Source organism: Mytilus edulis, chromosome 5 (genome assembly GCF_963676685.1).
Source record: "Mytilus edulis chromosome 5, xbMytEdul2.2, whole genome shotgun sequence".
Classification (NCBI taxonomy): Eukaryota; Metazoa; Mollusca; class Bivalvia; order Mytilida; family Mytilidae; genus Mytilus; species Mytilus edulis.
In genome coordinates, this window is record NC_092348.1 from 43,399,477 (window position 1) to 43,406,146 (window position 6,670).

Sequence of the window (6,670 nt, forward strand, 5' to 3'; positions counted from 1 at the left end):
TATGATTGCTAATGAGACAACTTTTCACAGGAGACCAACATGACACAGAAATTAACAACTTTAGGTCACCGTACGGCCTTCAACAATGAGCAAAGCTCATACCGCATAGTCAGCTATAAAAGGCACCGAAATGACAATATTAAACTATTGTTAAGAGAAAAATTAACGACCTAATTTATGTACAAAAAATGAACGAAAAACAAATATGTAAAACAATAACAAAAGACAACCACTGAATTACAACTCCTGACTTGGGACATGCACATACATACAGAAGGTAGCGGGACCCCAACCCTCTACCTAACCTGGACAGTGGAATATGACTTTTTTTTCAAATACGATTTCGTTTCATCATGTTCGTTTATACTTATATATTTCTATTTCCAGTATCGTTGCACAAATCTTTATACTTTATAAATGGTATAATATATTTTATTGTACATGTTGTACTAAATGTCTAAATAATAGTCAACGATAATTCTCATAAGGGTGTTCGATTGTTATTGGTACCGTTAATTTTATTACTACCACTGGGTCGATGCCTCTGCTGGTGGACTATTAGTCCCCGAGGGTATCACCACCCCAGTAGCCAGTACTTCGGTACTGGCATGAAAATACGGATTTTTTGTGTTATTAAAATTTACTGTTACAAAATGATAGAAATTATTATAAATTAAGGAATGTATCTCCCTCATGCAAAGCTCTGATTCCTTTCAAGGATTTGGCTATACTTTTTGGACCTCTTGGATTATAGCTCTTCATCTTTTATATAAGCTTTGGATTTCAAATATTTTGGCCACGAGCATCACTGAAGAGACATGTATTGTCGAAATGCGCATCTGGTGCAAGAAAATTGGTACCGTTAATTTTATTATGAAAAATGATACTTTGCACAATAATAAAATAAGTATTTGCCTAAAAATAACAACAAAAACATACAATGAGTCAAATAAAAAGTACATACAAGTATCAATGAATATTTCGGATAACATATATCCTTTATCAGTATGATGTGCAAAGAAAAGGTTGATATAAAACGTGTTGTTTTCCATTTTTTACATCACTGGGTCGATACCTCTGCTGGTGGACTATCAGTCCCCGAGGGTATCATCAGCTCAGTAGTCAGTGCTTCGGTACTGACATGATTTAACAAACTTTACTAAAATTGTCTGTTTATAAATTTTGAAATTATTATGAAACTAAGGTTTCAACTCCCTCAGGCAAAGTTGGCTTTAGATGAATTTGGCTATTTATTTTAGGTTTTTTTGACATAAAGCTCTTCAACGATTTTCGGTACTTATACATCTTCGGATTTCAAATGTTTGGCTTTGGGCGTTCCTGATGAAAGTAAATCCAGAAAAGCGCTTCGGACGCAATAAATTATAAAACGTGTTGTTTTCCATTTTTTACATCACTGGGTCGATACCTCTGCTGGTGGACTATCAGTCCCCGAGGGTACCATCAGCTCAGTAGTCAGTGCTTCGGTACTGACATGATTTAACAAATTTTACTAAAATTGTCTGTTTATGAATTTTGAAATTATTATGAAACTAAGGTTTCAACTCCCTCAGGCAATGTTGGTTTTAGATGAATTTGGATATTTATTTTAGTTTTTTTTTACATAAAGCTCTTCAACGATTTTCGGTACTTATACATCTTCGGATTTCAAATGTTTGGCTTTGAGCGTTCCTGATGAAGGTAAATCCAGAAAAGCGCTTATAAAACGTGTTGTTTTCCATTTATTTGATACAAAACTTTTCTTTTTTTTTAAATGTACGTTTGTGAAGTAGGTCTTATTTCAAAATAACGCGTATTTATTATTAATAGAAAAGGTAGATTTCAATACTTATTATGCAGAAAATTGATTCAATTTAAGAAATTTAACCTAAAGAGTTAAATATATGTATATGTGTATTTCAGTTAAGCCACAATAACTGTAAATGTGTAACCGGAGCGAAAATACACATTTTTTACAAAGACAATTATAAACATTGAACTTCATTTACATGTAGGCGATATGTTAGTACATGTTATGATAATGTTTCAGTACTGTTGATATGCATGCTGTTATTGTTTAAATTGACAATAAAAACACTATGAATCTAAAAAGGTAGTCTATTGCACACGTAAATGTTTAAACGAATAATAAACAATCATAATCTTGATAAAATACTTTAATAAGTTTAGTGGGTGATATAAAAATATTCTTGTCATACACCACGAATTAATCAAGCCGAATTTTATTGAACAAAAACATTGTAGTCTTCTGCAAATTCAATATTATACTTTGTAAAATTAGTAAAGATAATCTATACATTTAATCTATTTTTTTAATTGACTGAATATTAAGTTAGTTGTAAGGTACAATAACCTTTATATTTAAATGTTAAATATAGGTTGTTTACAAAGTGGAGACGTTTTTACAGCTGTATTATTCAGGTATCAGTTTAATGTAAGTATTTGTACATGTTATAACAAGTAAAAAATATCACTATTCAAAAAGGGTAAAAATATTCTTAACAAAATACATCGAATTCTCGCTTTGCACATATTATATAAGGAAATACATATGTTTTGTAATAATATTTTGTCAAATGACTTAATAACTATTATCAGAAAAAAAAACGATGTATATTTTGGTTTCAAATGGTTCTTAAAATTATTTGGAAGTAGCTAAACCAGAAAGAGGATCAACATTGGTATATTTGAATAAACTTGATAAATTGTATTAGGGACTTTCCGTTTTGAATTTTCCTCGGAGTTCAGTATTTTTGTGATTTTACTTTTTTGTATCTGTGACTCAGGATTCATTGCCATTTAAGATTGAATTTGTGAGAACGCAACCCAATATTGTTGTGTGAACAGGGTAATATGTAATGTTAATGAACCAAGACGTGTATGATAGCTGGTCATCACAATGAAAAAAAATTTCGAACTCGTACCATATTGCAGAGATTTTAAATGCTTTAAGGTTGAACTATTTAAAACAAAAACGAAAATAATTGAAACGTAATGATGAACATACATTCCTGTAAATGATTTTTTCCTAAATGTTAGAATATTATATCAATAAATTCAAACGTCAAGTATTAACTGATGGACATTTTTTTTTTATCAAATCAATCTCTTCGTAAAGTCTAACTTTCCACTTTACAATATATGTTTGATCACAGTATAAAATAAGCAACGTAGTAATTTAGTTAATAATTCTATGATTATTGTTAAATATTGATTGCGGTTTTTTTTAAATGCAAGGGTTTAAAGTCCTTGTGAGTTGAGACCATGCAAGTTTTTTTTTATTATCAACCTAAAAAATTTATATAGTCGCATTCACGACCAACTCACAATGATTGACCACAGTTACTCATTCTTACACGTTTCGTGACAGCTTTGAAAACGGCACTACATGTACCTTATAATTTCTTTAAAACAAATCATAGATAAAATACCTTGGTTATATATATAAAATAATGAACGAATTCTTCTTTTCTTTGTGTTAAAGTTCAGTAGTAACCCAAAAATGTCAATGGCGTGGCACTCTGGCTTTACGGATTTAATGTAATTGGTTAATTTGACTTTACGAGGCCGAGTGTTCATCCATCTGGACGGACTTTGTTTTATTTATAGATTTTACTGGCTTTAAGAAAAGATTATGGATGACCATATTTCTGCATCAAATCAATTCCTGGTTCACAAAAGAAAAAGAAACCAAGAAATGAAGTAGACAATTAAAGCACTTCTTAAGCTTATCAATGATGTAATATTTACCGATTTGTTAGTTAGTTTTAAAATGACATAAAAGCCATAATGCATTGAATCATAAAATGACATGAAAGTGAACATTGTATAAACTTGTTTCAAAGATGAACATTTCACTTTAACAAAATGCGTTTATTTTTTTCTAGAAAAACAACAACATTAAAAAAGCCACAATTTATACAACTTAACGAATAGATTAACTAGGGAAATGAATTTTAGTTACCTTTTTAATGATTTAAACAGTTTCCCCAATGGCGACAACATAGTATGTCTGATAGTCTGTAAATACATCTATATGCGTTCGCATTGAATAGTTTATGAATTGTAGTATTTATAGCTCGTATTTCATTTCAGATTGTTTTGTAAAAAATGGACACTGCTATGATGTTATTGTTTTGTCTGGTATTAGTTTTCAGACAAGGTAATAGTTTATAATATTATAATACTCGTAACATAATCACATTGAAAGGGCTTTTAACAATTAAACATACATTCTCTGATGGTTGTTGCATGAACTATATTTACCACACGAAGAGATATAGTGTATGTAGTTATAATCCTGGTACATTTGATAACCATTTACACCACTGGGTCGATGACACTGCTAGTAGACGTTTCTTCCCCGAGGGTATCACCAGCCCAGTAGTTAGCACTTCGGTGTTGGCATGAATATCAATTATAAGGTCATTTTTATAAATTTCCTGTAACAAAACTTTGAAATTTTCGAACAATAAAGGATTTTCGTATCCCAGGAATAGATTAAATTAGCCGTATTTGGCACAACTTTTTGAAATTTTGGGTCCTCAATGTTCTTCAACTTTGTACTTGTTTGGCTAAATAACTATTTTGATCTGAGCGTCACTGGTCATTGGACATTTCTAATATGATAGCTACTAGTACTCGTTTGGAAATGGTCAATTTCAAATTGGTTTTCTGTGAAATGGTCTGGTGATTACCATGTTGCCTTGTGAATGTGTTTGTGTGGGAGTATAGTTCTGCATATCTTTCTCCATTTTCATTCATTTGACCAAGTACATGATTTCCCATTGATTGTTCATACCCAATATTGCTGTTTCCGATTTTGGCAATGAAATCTCTCATCAGTAGTGTTATATCTTTGTCTTTTTGTTGGTTTATAATTCCTTTTAAGGTGTTATAAAAATTGTCCTTGTCATTTTCATCGGCATTATTTGTTGGTGAATATCACAGTATTTATAGTAAGTTTGCTCTTATTCTCTTGTGCTTTGTTCGAAATTTTGTTGTCATTATTCTTGATCTGATGGGTTCCCGAGATATAAGTGCCCTATTGTCTTCCTTTGACATTATCATGGCAAATACTTCTGTATGTGGACTACCAGCAACATTGTCTTACCAGTTTAAATCCATCGAGTCTCTAAAACCCAGTATTTCTATTTTGTACTTTTTCATATCATTGGCTATGCTCTGCCACTTTGGTACATGGTTCTTACATTCCAGGTCCAACGTATGGAGGTTGACTTAGGTGTCGGAGGGTGAATCGTCTTTTCAGTTTCATTTCCGCTTTCCCTGCAAAGCGTCATGTCTCTTGTTGTTGAAGAGACCCTCTCTACCGAGTTGGTAAATGTATTTCTGTTCGTCCATGATTCTGTAACTGTTTTTACAAGACGAGATAGTAATCTACTCGGTTTAATTTTGGAGTTGCTCCTTCTCCTAGATGCGTTGCCTTTCTTGGCTTACGACTCTCATATATCCGGCTAATTTCCCATAGCTGGGTCAAGGTTGATGAGTGTAAGGGCATATCCACGCGTCATTAGGACTACACACTGCATTTGTAGGGTCCTTGCTGCTCCGAGATCCTCTACAATTATGCCTAGGATGCTGGACCCTAGTTAACGTGTGTTGTCGAGATGAGTCATTGCAGAAGTCTTATATAGTGTGGAGGCTATGTACTGATAAACAGACTTACTCACTCACCTTTGTTTCACCTTCAAAGCAGGCTAGCAAGTGATGGTATAAGAGTCTACGGCTTCAACCGACACTAGACGCATACGCAATTCTGTTGCACAGTCACCAACACACATTATTGATAATACCGGTATAGCCAACCACATGTTTTGGAAGCAGTGCCACAGAAATATGTATGCGTCTAATGTGGGTTGGAGTCATATGCTCTTATACCACCGCTGGCTAGCCTGCATATAACCCCAAGTCAATTAGCAAAGAAGAATACCCTGGATAATCATGTTTTATGTTCCAGTGGAATTTCAAGAAAAGGTGAAGAACTGGATCGACCATCACTGTATTGAATACTTAAACTTATCAGCAAAAGTTTTTTTAGCCATTGCGTTGTCAATTTATTTTTTTATCCATGAGTTTGAATGTGCCTTTGGTATCTTTCGCCCCGTTTTTTAAAGATATGTTAACATTTATTTCGGTTTTCTTTTATATTTTCATAATAAACGGTCATATATTTATTTCAATATACCTGAAGTTTTGGACATTTTCTCTTTTCTTAAAGTCATATGAAACGAGTGACCGGTGAACAATATTGTTATTCCAATTCTTGAACCAATGCACACAAACATCATAAACTTAGTCTTCTATGCACGATTTTATCATTTTTTTCGCATAAATTTCGTATAATCGTCAATTCTTTTTTCTCAATCGGTCAGTGTTGTTGTGAAAATATGGCAGGTTTTTAAAGTTCGTGTTTTGAAGCCAAAGTTTAACGATTGTCACTTGTTTGTCAACAATCAACAACAAAGCATGGATATTGAGCACGTGTTTAACATGCACAATCATATCATAGTTTATTTTAAGGACATCCATGCGTATTGTGATCATCGGATTTTTACGAGATGGGTAACACGTAGGTCACTTTGCATACGGAAAATATGTCGGGGAATTGCTTCCTTGAAGAAATTAAGATAAA